This window comes from Triturus cristatus, chromosome 5_2, assembly GCF_964204655.1.
Source record: "Triturus cristatus chromosome 5_2, aTriCri1.1, whole genome shotgun sequence".
In the NCBI taxonomy this organism is placed as follows: Eukaryota; Metazoa; Chordata; class Amphibia; order Caudata; family Salamandridae; genus Triturus; species Triturus cristatus.
The window spans coordinates 829,294,488-829,321,659 of record NC_140588.1 but is presented as its reverse complement, the minus strand read 5'-3'; positions in this window follow the sequence as shown (position 1 = coordinate 829,321,659).

Sequence of the window (27,172 nt, the reverse complement as noted above, 5' to 3'; positions counted from 1 at the left end):
CTGTATTTGCCCAAGTTACTGGGACTCACGAAGGAGGACATGTTGATGCCTCCATCACAGATCAGGACAGCCTGAGTTGGAACTCTGACTAGGCCAGAGTCCATCTCAGAACACAGGGTTAACCCTACTACACCCTTATTCTGAGTATTACCACCACCAATTGTAGCTGCACTGGGGGAACAGTTGCCTTAGGGGCAATGGTGGCTGGAGTTACGTCTTTGGACTTGGTGCAATCACTAGTCCAGTGAGGTTTCTGCTTACATATCTTACACCATGGCTTCTTATGGCCTTTTCCTTTATTAGATTGGAATTACCCCCTGAAGAAGATTTTTTGGGACCTTGTGAAGACTTCTGGTCTTTACCCTTCTCCTCACCCTTGTCAGAGTTCTTTGAATCTTGCTTCTTCTGGTCACCACCTTGGTTCTGAACCTTCTGCCTCACCCTGGTTCTGACCCATTTGTCTGCTTTCTTTCCCAATTCTTGGGGACAGGTCAGATCAGAGTCCACCAGGTACTGATGCAACAGCTGATTTTGACAATTATGAAGGATCTGCTCTCTCATAATTAAATTGTACAATCCTTGAAAGTCATGCACCTTGCTGCCAAGTAACCAACCCTCCAGAGCCTTAGCAGGACAATCTACAAAGTCCACCCAGACTTGATGTTGTGCCTTTTGGGTATCTATGTACTTTAACCTATATTCTTCAGTGGTTAGGCCAAACCCTTCAATCAATGCACTTTTCAGACTGGAGTATTCATCAGCAACCTCCTCTCTAACAGTGAGGAACTTATCTCTACCTTTGTATGCAAAGGAGAGCCACAGGATTGCTGCCCACTGCTCCTGGGGGACCCTTTGAACTTTACAGGCCCTTTCCAGTGCAGTAATCCATTTGTGGATGTCATCCCCACTCTGGTAGGGAAGGACAATTTTGTTTAGGTTTCTATGGTCATGAGACCTCTCCCAAACAAAAGGGAAGTTGCTGCAACCATGGCACTCTAGTCCCATCTTTTTTCTAGCTCTCAGGAGCTCTAGGGATTCCCCGTCTAATGTCAGCTGCTGCTTTCTGATTTTAAGCTGAGCTTCCTCATACTTCAGCAGTCTCTCACTCCTCTCCTATGAGCAGAGATAGAGGTCCCTATGGATGAACCATAATGGTTAGACTCCACTGAGGGAGATCTGGACCTTCTAGGCCCACCACCAACTCTCCCAGGAGGGACAAAGAGAGGACCATTGTGGTCCTCTTGATCATCTTCCTGGGTAGCTGGGTTTTCCAGGTCAAGATCATTGTCATCTTCCTGGTCATCATCAGAGGTCTGGTCATGGGGAATTTCACCCCTAGGCCCTTTCTCATCTGCTGCCCCACCCACTTTGCCTACCCCTTCAGACCCTATAGGTCTTCTGAGATCATCCAACAGAAGTACCTCTATGAGGCGTTGGGTGTTTGCACTTTTGCCTGCCTTCAGTCTCCTAGTACTGCATAATGCTCTCAATTCGAAGAATGGGAGATTATCATACTTGGTTGGAAGAAGCCCAGTGGCTTCTGGCAGGGACCCACTGGTTCCTGGCCTTGAAGACATCACTAGTGAAGTGTGGTGTATGCACTACCTACTCTAGTGTGCCTTACTAAACTCTCTTGAGTTGTAGAAAGGGCGTGCTAAGCCTTTGACACACAACTCTAAGTTCAGTAGAACTTACTGTATTCTAAAGCTTGTATTATATGTGCCTTAGGTACCTTTAGTGGTTTTCAGTTAGTCACTCAATTGAGATTATCTGGTAAAACAATAGCAAGCTGGAATCCCACCGCTGCCACCAATGTGAGAAGTTGGCCTGGTATATGCTGTCCACTAGTTATAGTGGGCACCTTGCACCAGTCCAAACAACCCCTTATTGATGATAGATTAAAGACACCTTTATTAAAAGCTATCCGATTGGTAGCTATGGAGAGCAGCCTTCAGGCTAAGTCTTGAAGGAATGTAAAGCAGCTTGTTTTACCAGTCTATAATCTCTTGAATGGCTGAATGAAAGGAAACCACACCAGGTATATATATAAAATATATGTATTTATTACTAAACACACCCTACTAGTCTCTTCATGAGGCTAGAAGTCAAAACACGTAAGTTACACTTCAAATATTACAGTAAAGTAGCACAAATACACGTTAGGCCCTAAGGGTGAGCCAAACAATATACTAAAATGGTGGTATAAGAACCATGACTTAACTAGACACAAGGCCTAGAGCCTGTAGAATCGCTGGGACCCCAAGGAACCACCCAAGGTAGTGACACAGGGGACCCACAGGGGCCATGTGCAGTGTGAAAACACAGCCGCAAGCTCCCGTTAGCTTCTATGGGGAAAGTCGCGGTTAGATTTTTAAAGATAAGGGACACTGAGAGATGGACTGGGACCCAACCCTTTTGGACTTAGACAGTTCTAGGGTCAACACCCATGGGAGCACCGGAGTACTCGAGTTACCTCACCCAGGGAAGCCGGGTTCATAGGTGTCAAATGGTGTCAGGTCGCGTCGTCGTTTTCAATGGAAGCTGGCAAAGAAGTGCGGCTGCTGGGAAGATGCGAAGTGTCCAAAGTGATTCAAGCCTGGATCAAAGATGTGATGAACCTGAAAGCAGAGAGGACAGAGTCTGGGTCACTTGCCAGTGACCAGGGGCGCGATAGACGAATGCCCACCGATGTCATGTGTTTCAGGTGAAGAAGGTGAAGCTTGACTCTTCAGCCACGAGAAACACGAGGTGTTGAGAACAACCAGGAGCTGGATTCAAGCTGAAGCACAAAGGATGTCGAGTGCTGCAGTGTTGGTGCCTGGATTGGACACAACAAGCCTTGACAACAGCAACCCATGCAGAAAGTAGAAAGATGCTTTGGTGCGGACCAGCAAGGTCTGAGGGACTCCCCCAGCAAAGAGGAGTGAGGGCACATCTGGAGCAACCAGGGAAGTCTAAAGAAAGTTAGAGTTACCTTCACAGGGACCCACCAGTCGACAGACCAGAGATCGCGAAGGGACCTCAAGAGGAATCACAAAATGGTGGCCCACGGGTTACTCGGGGTGACTAGGCCAACAATCTTCAGTGGATTCTCTGCTCAGTATCTGAGCTACAAGTAATCCAATGCACAGCCTCAGGAGATGTCAAGAAGCTGATGCACTTGCAAATGTGCACGGTGCCCAGGTGCTCCCGTTCCATGGTATCCACAAGAGCTATGGGTCTCACTTTTGCTGTGGACCGGGTTCTGCCTCTGGGAAGTCTGCAAACCCACCTCTGGTATTGCAAAGTCTTCGGCGTCCGGCGGGAGCTTCAGAGATGCAGACCAGACAGATGTGTCTTTGGTGCCTGACAAGCAGGAGAGTAACTCCTTTACTCCAAGGGAGATTCTTCAGTCATCTGGTGTTGGACAGATCATCGAAGTACCAGGATTCAGTTTCAGAGTTTCAACCAGGGATATCTAAATTCCTGTTGCCAGGGGTTCCTACTATATACCCAAGGAAGGGGTTGGACTAACTCAGGGGACCCACCTATGGGAGGGTTTGGAAAGAGGGGTGGCTACACCCATTTTCTTTGTCCAGTTTTGCACCAGAGCAGGGGCTGGTAGCCCCTGAAACAGTTTAAGCTGTACTATGCACAGGGACACCAAATGTGCCCCCAGTGCAGGACTTCAAAGCACTATCATAGTGCACCCACCCAGCCCCAATACACTTAAGCCTGTCTGGGAGGTGGTGACATCTCCCTGTGACAGGAATCCTATTGTTTAGGCCTCCCCTGCCAGAGTTTCTGTCAGCAGCAGGAGGCCAGACTCGTGTCTGTGTGAAGTACCGGGTTTTTATATGACCCAGCGATGCAGGGGAACACACCCTAAGACTTTGGGTTCTTCCTGTTTCAGACCCACAGAAACACAGAGTCTTCTTGGTGAAGTTAAAGATCGCTTTTATTGGCTGCAGACCAATCGCAGGTATCCGAGAAGTACAGTCACTATGTATGTTCTCAGGAGACTGCTCCTTAGCCAGAAACCCATCTTCTCTTATATACAAAATATTACGCTCTGGGCAACACCGCTCTTCTCTTGCAGTTGGTCATTCACATATCTTACTTCAAAGGACAAGCAGAGTCATGATTAAAATCCCACATTTCAGTTTGTCAAACCCATCATTATTTACCCAGCAATGCTCAGATCCCTCATCAGATATCAGCAGACCCTAATAAAACCGGGCACCTCCTCCTCGTAAACAAGCCATAAAGTAGGAAGCAGAAACAGGTGTGAAAGAGATTTAGGCAGGGCTCGTGCGGAATGAAGTACTTTATGATGTGTCAGACCCTGATGATAATCGCATTTGGCCGCGGGAATGAGCAACTGGCCGGACAAGCCCGACCTCGGGCAGCCGGGTCAGTATGCACGGGTCACGAAGAAGTCACTTGAAGGTGTACGTGTCTTTTCGGGCCTATGCATGGGCTTCATGTATTGCCTATGTGAGGGCAACAAAAACAGCCATTGTACAAAATGGAAGTCGGGTGTTCGACATTAAAGTCATGCCTACAGTGTAAATATTGCCTCTACATGTTGTGAATACTTAAGCGTACCGCATTTATAGTACGCGGTTTACTGGCAAAGGAAGCAACATGGTTGGGCTATGTCTAAAACAGGGTACCGAATTTTCAGAGTACCACAGACCCTCCTTTTGCCCTTACATGGGCAATAACCATTCTCCTGTTAATCCGAATCCAGGTCTATATTCACGAAGTCATGGAGATGTTGCTGTAGCATCATCTTATTGCTCAGTTCGCCTCTTGATACATGTCTCCTCATACACGATGTGACACAGAGGCTACACAGCGCAGGTGCGCATTGCATACACAGACAGAGCAAGAACAGAACTGCTAAGACCGTTCCAATGACTACTAGAATTTTCCAACCCCAGGCGGATACCAGTCCCCAGAGCCATCCCATCAATGACCAATCTCCTTTATCCACATGGATGGACTCGGAGATCCTGTGTAGTTTTGAAATGGCCTGGAAGACTGTCGGAGCGTTTTTTGGTATGAAAATACAACAACTTGATTGGATCACTCTGCATACTCCACCACGGTCGGCAAGTATGACATCTAAAACCATACGGTTCTGCAGCGTCATAAGGCGGTCCGCTTGCAGCTCAGCTGTCAAATTACCAAGGGCACCAGCCGTCACATTAATGGTGGACTCAACCACACGGACCAGTTGTCTTAGGTTTCTACTATTGACCATTGGTCCCCAAAACGGCAGGAAACCCAAAAAGAAGTCTCCTGCTTCCTGACCAGCAGTATCTTCCTGCCTTACAACGCCTCTTACAACTCTTGTTTTGTGGTAATCCGAGGCGGCAGTAAATGTTGGTGGCAACAAGTTCGCAACATAACATACGCCCGAGAAATCCGGGGTCAACCATGTGTATGCTCGATCGTGACAGACGAAGTATGTACCTTGGGCAGCCAAAAATGCAGGGGAAGACTGTGATGGGAAAGCGTATGTTTCAGCACAGTCACTCTTCCCTAGTTGCGCTCTTGGATTCAGACCATTGCCTTGTAAGCAAAACCGACCCATGTGGGGTACTACCCAAATTGGAGATGGACTTGCACGTTGTTTTTCGCCCAGACTAATCCTGTATCCCGATGCATTCCAGCCCACATATGCTCGCAATTCGTCCTTAGGAATGGATGTGTAAGCATCAATATCCCTACTCATATCTGCAACCCCTCTTATCAAGGCTTTGTTGTTTGAGCTAGGTTTAGTGGAACGTGGTGCTCTCGGCAGCACCAAATATGGGATGCCCTTGTCAATGTTATGTGGCATTAAGCCGCACACCCAGCAATTTGTCTTATTTATAACTAATTGGTGTTGATGCAAGAGTTGGATGAACGAGTTGTTTACAAACTCTGAACGTCTAGCTTGTTCATGTTCGGGCAAGGGGTGAAAAGAGAGTAAAGAAACAGTAGGAGGAGGTATGGGTTGCATAGTGGGTGTAGGCAATACTTGGAAAGATAGTAATATGGATCCTGCAGAACATATTATCAAACTAAACAAGGTCAATAAACATAACACTATAAAATGTTTACTTTTTACCACTCTGCACATTTTGATCTTAAAAGTCACTTCCTCAGCAAGTCTCCCCGCATTGAAAAACTCCATCCTCTAATCGTGCTGTTCGCGGCGGTTGGGTGTCTTCTGCTAAGGAATACTCCTGATGGTCCATTGGAACGCCCTAGACCAACCAGAACCGTTGACCTAGCGTCTCCGGCTTGTACCCCAAAGTCTTGGCACCGCGACCCTACAGCTGAACCCGGATGGTGGTTCGGAAAACAAAAATCCAAAAAGTTCTTCAGATGGGAGAGCTGCAGTATCAAAATTAGCACAGAAAGGAAGGTTTTTATTTGTCCATAGATCTTGACCTCAAGTTGTATTTATTTTTCCCAGGTACTGTCTGGTCCTGGAATAAAAGTTCAGGTTCGGAAGTGTCTAGTCGAATTGACGGAGGCACAGTCTCTTGCAAAATGTCATCGCTGTCTCGTTCAGACGTTGTCCCCTTTACGCGAGCATCGCTAAAAGGAACAAAACGAGGTACAGTCTCTGTTTCTGAGTCAGCGATCCTCTCCTGGACCCACTGGTCGTAAGGTAAAGGCAAAGGAATCCGTTTGCAGTGGGCTCCGTGTACCCAATTCTTTTTCCCCTTCACTCGAACCGCTGATCTTGTCGAGAGAAGGACGAGATGGGGTCCGGTCCAGCGGGGCTCATCGTTACTTTTCCGCTGGAAATTTTTCACCAGCACCCAGGAGCCAGGATTGATAGGGTGTCCTGGTGTCTCAGAGACCTGAGGTAGAGTACCGTGAACCTGTTGGTGTAAGACACGCAATTTAGCCGTCAATTCATACAGATAGTCAAGCAGTACTGGGAGTTCAATTTCGCTAAATTTAGTTGGTCTTGGCACGCCCCAAATATTGGCCGGGCGGCCAAAGATGATTTCATAGGGACTAAGTCCCACTCTTGAATGGACAGTCATTCTTGTGGATAGGAGTGCTAGGGGCAAAGCGTCTGGCCATTTAAGACCAGAGCTTGCTTGTATTTTAGCCAACTTAAGCTTGAGGGTGCCATTGTAGCACTCCACTAGTCCAGCCGATTGGGGGTGATATGCAGCGTGGAACTTTTGCCTAATACCTAATCCTTCACACACATTCTTCATCACGCGACCAACAAACTCACTCCCATTATCACTCCAGACCATTCTCGGCATTCCAAACCTAGGGAAAAACTCTTTTACAAGGACCTTAGCTGTGGATAAGGCGGTATTGTCTTTCAAGGGATAGGCTTCTATCCATCTAGAGAAGGCGCAAACAACAACAAGTACATATTTTAGATTGTTGCACCTTTCCATATGGATGAAATCTAGCTGCAAAACCTCAAACGGATACGTTGGAGGTGCGAAATGACCAGCTGGAGTTGGCGTTCCTCTACCAGGATTGTGTTTTAGACATACCATGCAATTCTTGACTACGTTTCTTGCACACTTGGGAATTCCCACATTTTGCCATACTGCGGCCAACAATTTACAAATTCCTTTTACACTTATATGCGCCATTCCATGGGCCATGGTCACCACTGCAAGTACATACGCATCAGGTAGCAACCATCGCCGGTGTTCTGTCAGATCAATCCAACAACCATTTTCATCCAACTTACCATTGCTTTCTCTCCACACACTCAACTCACTCTCTGTAGCTTCGGCTTGGAAAGATTTCACACTTTCTATTGTGTCTTCGCACACACCTACATCACCAGCCCATCTTGCAGGACCTGCAACATACATTCGATTTTTCACATCTTTCGCTGTCTCTTTCGCTGTTTCATTGGCAAACGCATTACCACGACCAACATCATCCGTCACTTTCTTGTGTGCGCTGCATTTCATAATCGCAACTTGCAATGGTAATGTTAATGACTCTAGGAGGTCATTTACCAATTGGCCATTCAGAATTTTAGTTCCATGAGAAGTCAAGAACCCACGTTCTTTCCACAAGCGCCCAAAACTGTGGGCCACGCCAAAGGCGTATTGGCTGTCAGTGTATATGTTTACTTTCATTCCCTTTGACAACACGCATGCTCTTGTAAGTGCATTTAATTCTGCCGCTTGGGCTGAGCCATGCGGTATTCGTGCAGTTTCAACAATCGTGTGCAAAGTCGTGATAGCATACGCAGCAGTTGTGTCACCATTCGGAAGCTTGAAACACGAACCATCCACCCATAAGGTGCCATCACTTTCAATCAGAGTGGTGTCTTTAAGATCCACCCTTCCTTTCGTTTCCTCTTCCGTTCTGAACACACAATCATGCTGTTCTGTCTCATCCGTTTCTGTCGTAGTCGGTAATAACGTAGCTGGATTCAATGTGTTGCATCTTTTTACGTGTACATGGTTGGCTAGCAATATGAGTTCATATCCTGATAATCGAGCACTAGTTAAGTGCTGTGTCTTGGTCCTGTTTAATAGTGTGTCTACTGCGTGCGGGACCATTACAGTCAATGTGTTATTCATTACTAACCCGGCAGACTGCTGGATAGAGGCAGCTGCTGCCGCTGTGGCTCTTAAACAACTTGGCAATGCCCTCGCTACCGGATCCAGAGTCGAGGAAAAATATGCGCATGGACGCGGTCTGTCACCGAAAGGCTGTGTTAACACGGACAATGCACAACCGTCCCTTTCATGCACGTATAATGTAAAAGGCTTACTGTAGTCAGGGGTACCCAACACAGGGGCTGAACATAAAGCCCTGCGCAATTCCAAAAAACTATTCTGACATTCGTCCGACCATGGGACAGGATTCGGTGTGCCCTTACACGTTAAGGCTATCAAGGGTTTTGCTAGCAAGGAGAAATTCGGAATCCAGTGCCTACAGTACAAGGTTATACCCAGGAAAGCACGCACTTCTCTTTGCGTTCTAGGCACATTTAATTTTGCAATGGCTTGAATTCTCTCTGGGGTCAGTTTCCTTCCCTCCTTCGATAAGAGATGACCTAGGTAGGTCACCTCTTGTCGACAATATTGCAGTTTGGAGAGAGATACTTTATGATGAAGGGAAGACAAATGACGCAACAATGTCAATGTTGCTTCTTTACAATTCTCCTCAGTATCTGCAGTTATTAGTAAATCATCAACGTACTGCACAAGCGTTGCGCCATTAGGTAAAACAATTGCGTCAAGTTGTCCTTTCAAAGCCTGACTGTATATTGACGGACTCTCACAGTAGCCCTGGGGAGCGCGTTTAAAACGGAAACTTCGGCCACCTAAACAAAAGCCAAAAATATCCCTGCTTTCCTTGGCGATCGGAATGTTAAAGAAGGCATTCTTTAAATCGATCACCGAGAACCAAGCAGCGGAAGCTGGAATCATCGTTAACAGGGCAGTTATATCAGGGACAACTGGAAACTGTGGTACAACGATCTTATTGACCTCTCTAAGATCGATCACAAATCTGTAGACAGGTGGTTGAGAAGGGTCAGTACGTTTCAACACAGGAAGGATAGGACTATTACACACGTTTCCTCTTGTCTCCTCAATTACATCTTTTTCAATTAAATCATGGACAATTGCTAATAACGCTTTCTCGCCCTCATTAGAGATCTTGTACTGGGGAATGCGTGGCATTGCAACATTAGCTTTCAAGGTGACCACATATGGCGGTATTCTCAAGAGACCCACATCGTCAGGGCCGGTGGCCCAGAGGCTTTTAGGAAGAGACGACAATTCAGCTGGCAATTTATCCTTTGCTAAAAACATTGGTGAAATCACCTCTCTGCCCAGTGTAAGTTGCACCCCTGAGGGGGAGCAATATAATGTTGCATGTAATCTCTTCAATAGATCCAATCCTAACAGATTCTCATTACAACCTGTCGTCAGGATAAGAGGTGCTCTCAGCTCACAAGGTCCAACAGATAGGGCAATAGGATCGGAAATCGGGTTCCTAACCGGGGCGCCAGAAAAACCTACGGAAACGTTCATTTCGCCAGACAAAGGTGCGCCAGGGAGTTTCGAATGCATAATTGAACTCTTTGCAGCGCCAGTGTCCAATAGAAAGGGTTCTGACACACCCGCTGTAGTTACTTTGACATAGGGTCCACTTTGGTCTACTGGTACTGGAACAACTCCCTCTCTTTGTCTGTGGCAGCCCTAGTTTTCATTCTCCTCTGTATTGCCATCTTCGGCGTAATAGTCGTTATTATAGTACTGTGCTGTCTTGCCAGTCTCATTGCCTTGCTGATCAAAGGCATTCATCGTATTCTGAGGTGGAAGGGGACGCGCACTCTCAGGGCCATTCCCACGTCCTCTTCCTCTGGGAGCTTGTTGACCACCTCTACCTCTCGCGCCATATGCATTATGTGTACGCTGCGACAGAATAGGGCAACTATATTTATAATGACCCTCTTGTTTGCAATACGAGCATTGATTCGGGCCTACAGGAACACGTTGTAGATACCCAAGTCTTTGCGAGTTATTCTGAAACTGGTGGTGCTGTGGATAGTTACCCTGGCCTTGCTGATAATTATTCTGACTTCCACGTGGCTGGTAAACCTGTTGCAATAGAACCTTGGTTTTTAACTCTTTTGTTTTCTTGTCTGCTCTTTCTTTTTCATCCTTATCTCTATTTTCGTAATACTGCGCAGTGGCCAGTATTTGCGCTGAAGAAGACACCGCCCAAGAACTCTCAGAGTCCTTAAGCTTCTTGCATAACTCAGGAAGCAAATTATGTACGAATTTATCGACAAACAACCGTTGACCACCTTCTGTACTCATATCTTGTCCGCTGTGGTCGAGAAACCTTTCTTCAAACCTAGTGAAGAAATCGGACACTGTTTCATCTTTCTTCTGCTTGCACGCAGATAGTTTGTCCCAATTTACGCGCATTGCGGGCATCAAAGTTTTCATATAAGTTATTATCCTACCCGGGAGTTCTGCTACTACTTGCTCGGGTTTTGCACCACCAACTTGCCTACCATCTGCAGCACTGATATTAGCCCACGTATCACCCAATTCACCAGCATGATCCGTATTACGGATCAATCCCCACAAAGGCTGCGGAACGACATTCCCGAACAACATATCGATGTCTGCCAAATTCATGACGCATGATTCTGTGGTTTGTGACAACTCCTTATAGTACCCTGCGGGATTCTTTCGGGGGTCGGGCAGTGTTTGCTTGAGCGCGATGACTTCAGATCGCTTCCATGGAACATGTACCCAAACGCGTTGAAAATGCGCTGGTACAGCAGCAATACCACGAGCGGCATCAGCCGCGACTGCTTCCTTCCATACCGGGGGGACTTCCCTCATCGGGTATTGGCGCGCTTTTACCTTTTTCTTTATAGGGGAATCCTGTTCAAACAATGACTTAGTAAACTCTCTATTTCTGAATGACAACAACTTTTTAACAGCTTTATCAACATCAGGGCCCACGATCGTACCTTTCCCAAAATCGAATCGCACATGGCACAACTCCTGTGGATTTGGGTCTAAGCCATTATCTTCTAATTCCTCGCAGAGAAAATCGCACATTTTATCAAACACATATCTTTGCTTCGGTGCTTCCCACTGACGGAAAACGTCTATAACAGAATCCTCATCATATCGTGAGGGGAGAATAATCCAATTACGTGCCATGTTGTCTAGTACTTCCCTTTCGTGAGAATTAGGCAGCTGACTACGTAGCTGCTTACGCTCTAAACCAGGGGTCACATTAGGTGACCCGAAAAGCGGTAACAAAATACTAGTGATAGCAGTAGCTAGTCGCTGTCTGGTAGAAGGAGAAGTTGATGCGAGAACAGGGGGAAAAGTAGAAGGAAGAAAAACGGGTGCGGATACAGGCACTGCGGTACTACCAGGGGGAAGGCCAAGAGAAGCGGCCGATGTGTTAGGTAGAGTTGCAGGAGCTGTAGAAGAAGCAGATAGCAAGGTCGGCAGCCCTAGAGGGGGCTGCGTCGCAGGCATAGGAGCCGGCGGAGGAGTCGCTGGCGGCTGTGGGGGAGCTTGTGCCAAATTCACTGGAGGCTGCATGTTTAGATGTTGCGGGGGTGCCATAGCGCTCTGCGCATATGGTGGTGGCGAATTTAACAATTGTGACATTAGGGAATCTTTTTCGTTTTCCTTCGACGCATCTTGCTGAAGCGGCGATAGGACTGGGTAGCATTTATCCATTGCTAGTTTACGTTGCCTATGCAACTGCTCATTCATGCGTTCTTCCTCATTTTCTTTCAATTGCAAAGCTGCTTGCATCATCGACATACCGTTCTTATTTTTTTTTGCTAATTTGATTTCCTTCTGTTTGGCCTCCTTTCGCCATAAGCGGAAAGAGTCAAACATCGCCGGCCAGGCTTTCTTTGCGAACAATTTTACCTCTAGGTTATCTAGAATATCCGTGTCGAAGCTACCATTTTGGGGCCATTTCAAAACACCATCTTTCCTAGTGTACCTGACCCATGTTTCATTATAGGTAATGGGACCCACACCATGCTTTACATAGAGCTCGTAAGTTTGAGTCCCAACTGGAGGGACCGGACACGAGTCCTCTAGTCGGGGATCTTTGTTGCAACCCAAACAAAACTAATTTCCAAATATACCAGCAGTAGGCATCTTTGCTCACTAGTCTAGTTTCAAACGTCGAAGGATTATCAACTACGATAGTCTCGTGAATACACAAGTCCTTCGGCTTTGGTACTTGCAAGTTCCAAATCAAAGCTATCCCGTCAAAGAGATACCAAACCAGAAAACCAAACTGGGAGACGCTCCACTCATCCAAATATACTTAACTGAGTTATCAATGATCGATGGCGTCACCAGAAGACTCTCTCGATTGTTTCGCTCTACCAAATTCTAAGAAAGGGTCCAAAACTGACTGCTCCTTAGCCAGAAACCCATCTTCTCTTATATACAAAACCGCTATTCTCTTGCAGTTGGTCATTCACATATCTTACTTCAAAGGACAAGCAGAGTCATGATTACAATCCCACATTTCAGTTTGTCAAACCCATCATTATTTACCCAGCAATGCTCAGATCCCTCATCAGATATCAGCAGACCCTAATAAAACCGGGCACCTCCTCCTCGTAAACAAGCCATAAAGTAGGAAGCAGAAACAGGTGTGAAAGAGATTTAGGCAGGGCTCGTGCGGAATGAAGTACTTTATAATGTGTCAGACCCTGATGATAATCGCATTTGGCCGCGGGAATGAGCAACTGGCCGGACAAGCCCGACCTCGGGCAGCCGGGTCAGTTTGCACGGGTCACGAAGAAGTCACTAGAAGGTGTACGTGTCTTTTCGGGCCTATGCATGGGCTTCATGTATTGCCTATGTGAGGGCAACAAAAACAGCCATTGTACAAAATGGAAGTCGGGGGTTCGACATTAAAGTCATGCCTACAGTGTAAATATTGCCTCTACATGTTGTGAATACTTAAGCGTACCGCATTTATAGTACGCGGTTTACTGGCAAAGGAAGCAACATGGTTGGGCTATGTCTAAAACAGGGTACCGAATTTTCAGAGTACCACATGTGGCTGCAGCATCCATTTTGTGATGCCAGGGCTCTTTTAAGTTGGTACCGGGTATACCGGTGCTGTCATGTCTCTCCCTCTAGAAGGGTGGAATCATACTCCCACACCAGTTACGTATGATTCCAAGGTGTTTGACACGAAACACAACATGTTTCCGTGCAGCCAGTCCAAAGCTAGCTTTTACCGTTGGGTTATAATGCACTTAAGAGTATATGGTCAAACTGCACCACAGACAACCCCAGAGAAGAGATTCCAAAGGCTGCAGGGGGGCTCTGCTCATGCATGTGCACCCTCTCACACACAACTAAGCACCCTGCCTTCAGGATTGATAAGGCCTGCTATAGGGGTGACTGTTACGTTTCTATGTGCAGTGATAGGTGAGAGATACTTAACCTATATCTCGGTAAGGGGTGCATGCACCACCTTCCCCAGGCTGAAGTAGCAGACCTGTGGTGTAATTTTGGAGGGCTTCCCAGGGATGGCATAATACATGCTTCAGCCCCTGGTAGGCCTCTGGGGTACCTGTGCCCTGGGTACATAGGTTACCGTATACTAGGGACTTATAAGGGCACCCCAGAATCTAATCTGTGGGGTACCTAAAGTACATGGAATCAATTTATAGAGGAAGCAGCTGGGCTGGCATCCTGAATAGCAGGGCCCCAGCCAGACTAAAGTAAAAAAACAGTGTTACAGCACAAAAAGGGGGGGTAACCAAAAGAAGCAGATCCTACTCTCCTACATTCATTATGCCACTCCTTGCAGCACTCGAATCATCCAGTCACCACTCATGTACTCATGCAATCACCCAAGCATTAACACATGCACTGATACAATCCCCAGAGCACTACATATGCAGTCCAGTAATCTCCCTGTCACTACTTATGCACTCCTCCATTTACCCATGCAGCCCCATGTCCTTATCCAATAACTCCATCAAAACACAAGCACTTATAAATTCATCATACACTCTCCTTGTAGCACTCTAATCATCCAGTTACTGTCTATGTACTCATGCAATGACCCAGGCACTAATTCATGCAGTGCTACAATCCCCAGAGCACTACCCATGCAGTCCAGCAATCCCCTGTCACTCCCTGAGCACTCTACCAGTCACCCAGCCAGCACCATGTCCTTATCCAATCACTCCGCCAAAACCCAAGCACTTATAAATTTGTCATGCACTCTCCTTGCAGCACTCTATTCATCCAGTCACTACCCATGTACTCATATATTGACTCAGAGACTAACTTGTGCAGTGCTACAATCCCCAGAGGACTACCCATGTACTCCAACAACCCCCCTGTCACTCCCTGTGCAATCTTCCAATCACCCAGCCAGCACCATGTACTTATCCAATCTCTACGCCAAAACCCAAGCACTTATAAATTCGTCATGCACTCTCCTTGCAGCATTCTAATCATCCAGTCACTACCCATGTACTCATGCAATGACCCAGGCACTAAGTCATGCAGTGCTACAATCCCCAGCGCACTACCTATCCACCCCAGCAATCCCCCTGTCACTCCCTGTGCACTCTTCCAATCACCCGCCAGCACTATATACTTATCTAATCACTTAGCCAAAACGCAAGCACTTATAAATTCACCATGCACTCTCTTTGCAGTACTATAATCATGCAGTCACTACCCATATACTTATGCAATGACCCAGGCACTAACACATGCACTGGTCCATTCCCCTGAGCACTGCCTTTGTAGTCCAGTACTCTCCATGTCACTACCTATGCACTCCTCCAATCACTCAACCAGCCACATGTCCTTATCCAATCACTCAGACAAAACCCAAGCACCTATAAATTCATCATGCCTCTCCTTGCAGCACACTAATCATCCAGTCACTACCCATGTACTCATCCAATCGCCCAGGCACTAACACATGCACTGTTACAATCCCCTGAGCACTACCTATGCAGTCCAGTAATCTCCCTGTCACTACCTATGCACTCCTCCAATCACCCAGGCAGCCCCATGTCCTTATCCTATCACTCCGTCAAAACACAAGCACTTATAAATTCAACATGATCTCTCCTTGCAGCACTCTAGTCATCCAGTCACTACCCATGTATTCATGCAAAACCCAGGCACTAACATATGCACTGCTACAATCCCCTGTTCACTACCTATGCAGTCCTCTAACCACCTACACACTGCTGATTTACTCCTTCATTTACCCAGGTAGTACCTATGCAGTCCTGCAATCCCCTGTCACTCCCTGTGCAGTCTTCCAGTCACCCAGCCAGCACCCTGTCCTTATCCAATCACTGCGCCAAATTCCAAGCACTTATAAATTCACCATGCACTCTCTTTGCAGCACCCTAATCATCCACTTGCCACCCATGTACTCATGCAATGACCCAGGCTCTAACTCATGCAGTGCTACAATCCCCAGAGTACTACCCATGCAGTCCAGCAATCCCCGTCATTCCCCGTGCACTCTTTCAATCACCCAGCCAGCACCATGTACTTATCCAATCACTGCGCCAAAACCCAAGCCCTTATAAATTCACCATGCACTCTCCTTGCAGCACTCTAATCATCCAGTTACTACCCATGTACACATGTAATGACCCAGGCACTAACTCATGCAGTGCTACAATGCCCTGAGCACTACCGATGCACTCCAGCAATCCCTCTGTGACTCCCCGTGCACTCTTCCAGACACCCAGCCAGCAGCATATAGTTATCCAATCACTGTGCCAAAACCCAAACACTTATAAATTCACCATGCACTCTCCTTACAGTACTATAATTATCTACTCACTACCCATGTACTCTTGCAATGACTCAGGCACTAATACATGCACTGCTACAATCCCCTGTCCACTGCCCATGCAGTCCTCTAAACACCTAAACACTACTCATTCACTCCTACAATTATCCAGGTAGTACCTGTGCAGTGCAGCGAACACAATGTGATTTAACAACAAAGCATTTAATTGTTTTTTATGTAGAACATGTTTTTTTAGTAATAGAATAGTATATTTTTATCTATTTTTATTAATAATATTACATTTTTTTCAGATATTCTTCATCATCATTAAAAAAGACTTACCATGACAAAAAAACAGTAAGGAGGAAACAAAAAAAGACAACAGCAATAATTAGATGAACATGTGGGAAAAAAGAAAAAGTCTTGCGGTAAGAGATCAAAATAATTTATTAATAGACTTTCAAGGACTAGAAACAGTTTACACAATGTAGAAAGTAGAAAGAATACCTCAAGAACAAAGAAGAATGAAATGAAAAAGGACAAATGAATGGCACATCACGTTCTGAAAAAACAATCTATGGTAAAAGAACAAAGAATCAATTTGATGAAATAAGGAAAAGAATGTTTCACAATAGAATAGTACAACATTTATTAAAAGAAGGCAAGAAATATAAAAAAAATCTGCATTTTATAAAAAGAAGAAACTGATTTAAACTATTGTTGAAAAGGCTTTTGATTTCAAAAGTAAATTATTCATTTAAGTTTTAAACAGAATGTGATCGTTACATAAGCCAATACGTTTTATGAAGGCCAAAAGTAAAAAGAAGAGACTAATTAACAGAACTAACTTTTGTGATATTTTTTTGGGTGAATGGAAGCACACTTCAAGTTCAGAGCCTTTTTTTAATGAAGATATCTATTTTCAAACCAATACATTCGTTCATGCGGTTGATACCAGTGGTCGTGCTTATGAAGTGAAGAACGGTTGTGCAATTAAAAAAAAAAAGATTGTTCCTAGAAATGTAGAAGAATTGATAGCTGATGAAGTTCTAGGGAGACGTACTAAAGCCCTAGTGTATACTTGGGATTGTAGTAATATTTGTAGTATACGACAGAAGTCTATTGATATTTTGCGAAAATTCTTACGAGCGTACAGTAACAAAAGTGTTAAACAAAAGATTAAGATGCTGCAAGGACTAGATCCTTGCAAAGTGAGAAAAAATACATACGGGTTTGCAGGGTCATTCTCTGGCTTGTCTTTCTAGAAAAGTGTGTGAAAGTGTTTTTCATCATTTCAGAAGGTTAGCAGTACATCACTCTCAAATACGGAAGTTAGTAAGAAGATTGTACTACGCAAAAAGTCCAGCAATAATTTTAAGTGATTTAAATAGTGCTCTTTTGCATGGGTCAGTATCAGATGTAAAAAAAGTTTGTGATGTAATAGAGTTTTGTTACTTTGGTCCTGAACAAGAGTGTAAAGAAAGTGAGACATTGATAGAAGTAGGTGTAGGAGAAGACGTGTAGGATAGTAGTACTGAGATGTTTGAAGAAGAAATTCCAAGTTTAAGATAATTTGTTGTGAAAGACCCCATTATGTTTGTATTTGTTGTCGACGAACTCACTATAATATTCAAACTAGAAATGTTGATCTTTATTTAAAAAGTGAAAAAGAAACCAATGATGAGTGGAAGGTATTTGTAACTTATTTGTTGGTAGAAGATTGCTTTGTTTTGGGTACTGATCAACATATTTGTAAATATTGTTATACCAAATTAGAGGATAACAAAATGCCAGCTAGAGATGTACATAATAACCTAGAGTTGGTAGGTATTCCTCCAGAGCTGGTAGATTTAAATACTTATGAGTCCATTCTGATTCAATCTGTGCACCCGTTTCAGGCTATTGTAAGAGGATTAAAAGGAAGAGTTGTGTATTTACCTTTAGATTTAAAGAAAAATATTGAAACTATTGGTGTAGAGAAAGAGGAAACTGAACCTATAGTTATTCTAGGTAATGGTGTTCCTACAAAGATTCGGACAATATGGCAAGAATTAGTAGATTTGAGCAAAGTGCAAAATGCTACGTTATATCTCATAAAAAACAATGATTACTACAAAAATGTGTATGTGGAAGAAGAAGAAATAGTTTTAGGAGATGATAGCGAAATTTCAAGTGGCCAAATTGAAAAAGTGGACATGTCCAAAAGAGAAGAAATTTACGAACATTATAGTGTACATCCTTTACATTCAAAGGAAGTGATTGGAAATACTATTGAATTGCTTCAAATGAAGAAAGCGTGGGGGACTCCCATGATTGTTTGGTAAAAAAGTTTGGAAGCTTGTTGTTTTGTTTTCCACAGATCTTCCCCACTGTAAAAGGTGGATGATATGACGACCAACCAGTACAGATTCCCACATCAGAATATCGGACAACAGGATTGTACTCAGAAGATCCAAGATTTCGACAATGTATCCCATATCTATTTCATCTTTTGTTTAAAATTGCCTTGTCTGGACTTTCATATGCAGTCAACCACATAATAAAAACAGGAGTTCATCTTCAAAATGTTTCTGCAAACGAACTCATTGACAAAGTACATCAAAGAGATGATCATTTTGAATCTCAATTGATGAATTTGATGGCGTGTCAACGTGGTACCAATGAGTATTGGTATCGTCATCATGGAGAACTTAAATGTATGTTATGGAACTTAGGAACCCCTACGTGGCTATGATGTATTTTATCTGCAATAAAAACAATCCTCCTCTTGGAGAAGTTATTGATTTCTTTTCGAGAAAGGAGTATCAAGCTAGAGGTGCTCCTCATGTACATATGCTTTATGGATGAAGGATGCACCCACATTTGGAACTGATTCGGATGAGACTATTTTATCTTTTATTGAAGACTATGTTACATGTGCTATACCAAAAACAAGAGAAGAAAACACATTAAGACAACAAGTTTTACGGTTTCAAACTCATCGATGTGGCAAATACTGTAGACGGAAATACAAGTCAAAGGAAAAGTTCTATACCAAATGTCGTTTTGGATTCCCACGTCCAGTAACATCCAAAGGAAGAGTCCACAGTTTCATGTCAGCATTGAGGCCTACTATCACTAGAAAATCTCCCAAAAATACTTACAATTTAAAAAGAAGTGAAAAATCAAAGTATATTAATGATTATAATCCAGTGATTTTGTCGATGTGGAATGCTAATATGGATATCCAGTATGTTGCGGATAATTCCATTGCTCTTGCTCGGTATGTAACATCATACATAGCGAAATCTGAAAAGACGGAATTGAAAGAAATATGGGAAGAAATTTCCCAAGAGAAGACTCTTAGTAAGAAATTGTACAGCTTTAGTTTGAAGATGCTGTCCCATTGAGAGATTGGATCCTACGAATGTTCGGATCGGTTGTCCTCTGCAAGTTTATATTTAAAGTCAAGAGAAATCATTTGGGTTAGTCTAGGTCTTGCTGGAACAGGAAATCGAGTACTTAAATCTATACAGGAAATCGAATATTTAGCATTAAATGAACGGGAAAGCACAGATATTGTTAAAACAAACATGTTGGATATGTACTGTCCAACTAGAAGTTCCCATCTTGAAAACATATGTCTCTATGAAGTACTGCAATATTGCAGTTTTAAGAGAAATATTACAGAGAACATACATGAAGAAGAATTTGCAGTGATTGGTTCAGAAGGATGTTTGGTGAAACATAGTAAAGGAAATCTGATTAATCACAGTAAACTGAGTCGCGATAAACCTGATAAAAGGGAATTTTACTATTTAGCACTTCTGCAACTCTTCAAGCCTTGGCGTACTGAAATGGAATTACTTGGAGATTTTCAGTGCTATGAAGATTCTTTTAATGCATGTAAAGATAGCATTGACTGCACCGTTTTTCCAAATTATCTCCAAATGTTGTATGAAGAAATTGAACAGGAAGCTAGTATTGCAGTTGAGATTGCTGCAGACAGTTCTCAAGATAGTCAAAGTTCTGCTCCACCGAGTAAAGATCCACTAGGACAACTAATTCTTATAAATTAAGCAACAATAGCCATGGGTGAAGTGGTAACAGCAATGCATCAAGCTCAACACGATATTATGGACTTAGGAAATTTGGAAGAGCAACTAGATATTGAACAGAAAGAAATATATCAGCAAGTGACACAACAGATCAACCATGGTTTACTTCATGAAGAAAAGAATGCAACTCCACATCTTTTAAGCCTATTCAAATGTATATCAGTGGTCAAGCTGGTACAGGAAAAAGTTTCATAATTAAAGTTTTGACCAGTTATTTACAGAAATCCACTGAATCACATTTATCTTGTGTTGCAACTGCTCCAACTGGCTTAGCAGCACACAACATTAAAGGGATTACATTACATTGTTTACTAATGCTACCTGTTGAACAAGAAAACAAGTTGGAATGTCACAAACTTTCTGGAGAAGCTTGTTATGAAGTTTCAAGAGTACTAAAGAAAATTAAACTGCTGATTATTAATGAGATGAGCATGGTCTCAAACTTAATGCTTGCCTTTGTGCATTTAAGAATGCAGCAAATTTTAAAAAGAGAATATGATGTGTTATTTGGAGGAAAACATGTGATAGTTTTTGATGATCTACAGCAACTTACTCTTGTAAAAGGGCAACCAGTTTTAAAAACACTTGTGCATGAAGATACCAGGAAATCTTTGGGACGTATTGGAAATGTCAACATTTGGTCATATTTTGAATACAAATAACGTATTAAAAATATGCGAGAGATGAAGATTATGGAAGCATTCTCCAAGATATAAGAATTGGTGTATTGACAGAACATGGTAAAGAAGCTTTGCGAAGTCGGCTAGTTCCAAACGTGTTTCCAAATGATAATGTAGCTCTGGAAACAATATACAGAACAATTGGAGAAAATAAATCTATACTCTGCCTAATGCCAACACTGGGAGAGTGTTCTAAATTCAAGAAAGAACTTTTAAAGCTGGAAAAACAACAAATAATAAAAATGGAAGCCATTGATAAAATAGAGCATGAAGGAATTACTAATATTTTGACAGAAAAATTAAAACCAATATTGGATTCATTGGAAAAATCTATATCTAAGACTGATGGTTTAGAAAAGAATGTATATGTATGTGAGAACTGTCGGGTAATTTTATGGCGTAATTCAGATGTGGAAACACATTTAGTAAATGGAGCTATGGCAAAAGTTGTTGATTTTGTTAATTATCAAAATAGAGATGAAATTGAATTTTTGAAGATTACATTTGATCAGATTGAAGAAGTAAAACAGAATGGACGTTGTTCTGTTAGTTTTTTGCTTGTTAAAGATAATAACTGAGCCAAAACCCCAGTACTTATAAAGTCAACATGCACTCTCCTTGCAGCACTCTAACTATCCAGTCACTACCCATGTACTCATGTAATGACTCAGGCACTAACTCATGCAGTGCTACAATCTACAGAGCACTACCCATGCAGTCCTGCAATCCCCCTGTCAGTACCCATGCACTCCTCCAATCAACCAGTCAGCATCATGTACTTATCCACCAAACCCCAAGCACTTACAAATTCACCATGCACTCTCCTTGTAGTACTCTAATTATCCAGTCACTACCCATGTACTCATGCAATGACCTATACACTAACTCATGCACTGCTACAATCCCCTGAGCACTACCCATGCAGTCCAACCATCGTCCGGTCACTACCCATGCAGTCCTCTAATCACCCAGTCAGCATCATGTACTTATCCAATCACTCCACCAAACCCCAAGCACTTACAAATTCACCATGCGCTCTCCTTGCAGTACTCTAATCATCCAGTTACTACCTATGTACTTATGCAATGGCCCAGGCAGTAACTCATGCACTGCTACAATCCCCTGAGCACTACCCATGCAGACCTGTAACCACCTATACACTACTGATTCACTCCTCCAATTACCCAGGTAATACCCATGCAGTCCAGCAATCCCCCTGTCACTACCTATGCACTCCTCCAATCACCCATCCAGCATCATTTACTTATCCAATCACTCTGCCAAAACCCAAGCACTTATAAAATCACCATGCATTCTATTTGCAGTACTCTAATCATCCAGTCACTACCCATGTACTCATGCAATGGCCCAGGCACTAACACATGCAGTGCTACAATCACCTGTGTATTACCGATGCAGTCCAGCCATCTCCCTGTCAGGACCCATGCTCTCTTTCAATCAATAATGCTCAACACATGTACTCAAGCAATCACCCACACATTAGCATGCAGTTATTTCTCTTTTTTAACCTAATAAGGTAGTTCTGAAAAGAACTCTTTTTTTTCTTCTTGTTGGGCCCGATTCACAGAACTAACTTAAGACAAAATCCTAAACTTACAACTTTTGGTATTCACAGAAGGCATTTAGTAGTAGTAAAGTTAGGATTTTGTCTTAAGTTTGACTTAGGACAAACTTAAGACAGACTTAAGACAGACTTTAGAAAAACTTAAGACAGACTTAAGACAAACCTAAGACAAACTTAAGATAGACTTAAGACAGACTTAAGGTAGGATTTTATCTTAAGTTTGTCTTAAGTTTGTCTTAAGTATGTCTTAAGTCTGTCTTAAATTTGTCTTAAGTCTGTCTTAAGTCTGTCTTAAGTTTGTCTTAAGTTTGTCTTAAGTCAAACTTAAGACAAAATCCTAACTTTACTACTACTAAATGCCTTCTGTGAATACCAAAAGTAGCAAGTTTAGGAGTTTGTCTTAAGTTAGTTAAGTGAATCGGCCCCTTTGTGTTTGTTAAACTATGTTGTCAATTCTTTGGGTGTTTTTTGAAAATGGAAAAAAACAACAGGCAAAACTTTTAACTTTTGGAACTATATGTTCATTCCAACAGATTTGTTTTTTTTAGTAGTGATGGTTTCTTGCTGCAGAACAAACAGCGTCAATTGACTCCTCCCCACAACATAAAATCGCCTTACATTTCATGCAATGCTGTTCTAGGGTCGCATACTCCACACGAATGTCTGGACCACGAGATGCGGCATATATATAAAGCTTTAAGGAAACACAAAGTCACTGATTGATGTCGTCAGTGATGTCATTTGAGATGTCATCCAGGATGTCATCAGTGATGTCACTGACCATGTAATGAATGATGTAATATGTGACGTCATCAGCAGTGCTTTGCGGGCGTGTGAGTTACAGTTAGCTCAACTAACTTTAACAGGCAAATTTCTCTGGTTTTACATGAGTCAAATGTCCAACTAACTATAATGTTCCTGAAACCTATGTTTTTGTTAGTGACTTTCAAAGGTTTTTTAAATGCTAATTCCTAACTATAACTTCTGTAAAACCTATGTTTTTTTCAGTGAATTACAAAGGTTTTTTAAATGTTAATTTCATATTTTAATATTTATAAAACCTATATTTTTTTTTGTAATATTTTGGAACTCTATTATACTTCTTTTTTTTAACTTTAAAAATTAAGTAATGTTTTATATCTTCCCCCAAAAATATGTATATCTTTTTTTTTTTAGAAAACTGCACTCCCATACCGGTAGTCTACCAAGCTCCATCACCACGCGAATCCTATCCGCCATATTGCTAAACTTGTAAAGTATGCGAATTTTGTTTCTGATGGATTCGTGGCATCGCATCCCACATAACATCATATACGTATGAGTTTGCGCCAATTGCTGCATAGGCATCTGATGGGTACGCAGTACCAAGCCACGTGTTACGTCATGTACGTATGGGGTCGCACGCGCTGCGTGTTGCGTATGCGACGAGTGCACACTGCCAGGCCCTGTGTTACGTCATAGATGTATGGTGACGTGCCGGGTACGGCAATCCCTCATTTTTTTATGTCTCAAAACTATATCAAAATAACTTTAAACTGTATATGGGAGCAAGCGATAATCTAAAATATTTTAAACATTTATATATTTCTAACTGTAATAAACTTATATTATGCTAAATATATTTTCTCAAAATCTTGTCGGGTGCGGCCTCCTTGCGCCCTCGATGCACGATTGCCATGTGACCTTAAAAAAAAGCATTTGATTAGTTCATAACATTCCCCATTGTAACAGTTGGAGGACTCCACCCATTTTAGTCATTCTCTCTATAGCGTTTGATGAGGCACACCCCTTCTGCTTAGAGAGCTTTTTTGAAAAGTTTTTTTTGCTGTGTACACATATCTTCTACTACACACAACATGTAATGATCATCTTGATCAATATTCATGGTCTGTACATTGCCTTCCAAGTGTGATGGCCATGCATCTCAAACGTTACATCAAAAATCAAATGTGTGTTTCACGATGCCTCTGGTGTGTGTTTGTGTGCACATTATTCTGCTGCCTTTCGGCCTGGGTATTGCTGGCCCAAAGGGGTATTATCAGCCATGGGCAGAATGCACATCCTAGATCACATGTGACAAACAGTAAACAGTAATGTGTACATTTGTATTGCTGTATTCTCTGTTGTCAGGCTTTACCAGTATAGTAGTGTGTCATATGTGAGACTTTCAGATTCACATTTGGCATGCATTGCTTGATTACAATGAACATTATCACTATTTAAAACATGCCCTCACTGCTGATCCTCGCTTCATCTGAGCATATTCACATGTGTGCGCTTCGAGATAGCAACACTTTCAATAATACCGCACACCATTGACATGAGTGTCTGCGCATATCCACAACCTTGACAACAACATGTGATGTTGGCCATTCAATGTTTTCAAACAGCATCTCATTAGCAATAGTTGCCACCCTCCCGGTGCATGCGCCATTAATGTAAATTGCGCATTCTGCAACGTCAAAACTGCAACAGAAACACACATAAGTACACTTCCTGGCCAGGCAGGAACTGAACAACGCCCAGGTCCCCGGAACTATTATTCACACCCCTACGCTCGCCTGGCGGACGCAAGCCCAGCCCACATTGCGTATGTATAAATAGGATAACGACGACGCCACATGTCCCAGTTCTTCTACACTACCTCAGGTGATATGGCCGCATCCACCTCGCATATCAGAATGCGCAATAAAAAAAGGGATCCATAAGGCGTACACCATCGTTACAATCAACACTGCACCTGAATTGTGAACACTGCTGCCTGTCATGTTTGGACACACAACAATGACAGCAGGTGAGCAGTGGGGCCTGGGTGCACAGAGGCTGCAATTGAGCGCGATGCTGCGGGAGGGTTGGGGTGCATCAGCCTGGGTGCACAGGTACTAACAAGCGATACTGCCCTGCTTAATAATGTGTTCTCTGACTTCATTCAGTCACATGTCTCTCTCATTTTAAGGACCTGCTGGACCGTACTGTAGGCCTGAGCCAGCAGGCAGCGCGTCCCTACAGACACATGTTGAGCGCAGTGCTGCGGGAGGGGTGGGCTGCATTAGCCTGTGTGCAAAGGTGCGAACAACCGATGTTACCCTGTGTACCAATGTGATCTCTGACCACATTCAGTCACATCTCTGTCTCATTTTAAGGACCTGCTGGACCGTACTGTAGGCCTGAGCCAGCGGGCAGCGCTGCCCTACAGACATGTGGCATTGGCTTTCGGGGCACTGTAGTGAGCTGATTACAATGGGCCCGTTTCACAGAACTAACTTAAGACAAAATCCTAAACTTACTACTTTTGGTATTCACAGAAGTTAGGATTTTGTCTTAAGTTTGTCTTAAGACAAACTTAAGACAGACTTAAGAAGCGTGTTTTGATTTGCCAATATCTTTGGCGCCGTTTGAAGAATCTTCGCAAAATGTTTAAAGAAGATGGGACGCTCCGGTCAGCTACTGTCCTGATAGTTTCGGGGTGATTCGTGAAGCGGGGGCGAAAAAAAAGGGAGGTCCCAAAACTCGTTTTTCCCATCTTATTTCCATAGGAAACTTTAGACAAAGCTATAGCCCAAACTGCTGAAAAGAATTACACCAAATTTGGCAGAAAGGCAGCTCTTGGTTCAGAAAGAGCCCTTTTTTAAATGGTGTAAATCCAGTCAGTAGTTCCTGAGAATGTTTTTAAAAAAAGGTTTCTTTATCTGAGCACCGAGGAGGAGTCGTGACCCCTCCTGGACACGAGCTTCACTCTGATTGGCTGCCAACACTCCAAACCAGGAAGTGTTGGCAGCCATCTTGTGACTTGGTAACAGAGTCACAAGAAAACAGTGAAGTAAACGTTAAAAAACATGAAAAAAGGGCAGGGTTGGGGACCCCCTGACCCGCTAGGCCTGCTAAGGGGGTCCCACAAGGACCCCCAGAGCAGAAAAAAGCATTTTTTTAATAATTTGAAGTTGCGCTAGGTGCGCGACTCCGGGTGACAACATAAAAAAATAACAGTGTTATTAAATAAGGGGGGCCCAAGCCCCGGGGACCGCCACCTCCCTGGGGCTAATGGAAAATTTGGTGGGGGGGCCTCGGGCCTCCCAAGCCACGGGGACCGCCACGTCCCGGGGCTATAAATAAAAAATGTTGTGGGGGCTCAAGTCTCCCCACACTGCCCTGGGGATCACCACCTCCCCGGGGCACTTAAAATTAAATTTTAGGGGTTTGTTATGGACCCCAAACCCTGGGGACCACCACCTCCCCAGGGCTTAAGAAATGGTGGAGGGGGGCCGCGCGGGCCCCTTCTTGTAGCCATCCATGGCCCTGAGGACCGCCACCCCCCAGGGTCGGCTCCTGCAATGTCCCAGGGTGCCCACCCTAAGGATATTGCTGTTTGCTATGGCAGGGCGGGAGCACGTGCTTCCACCCTGTCAAAGCAAACTGTGCTTTAGTTTTTGGAAGGGAGAGCAGGTAACCTGCTCTCGCTTTCAAAAACCAAAGCAGATTGCTTTCGGCATGGGGAGCTGCATGGTAGTAAC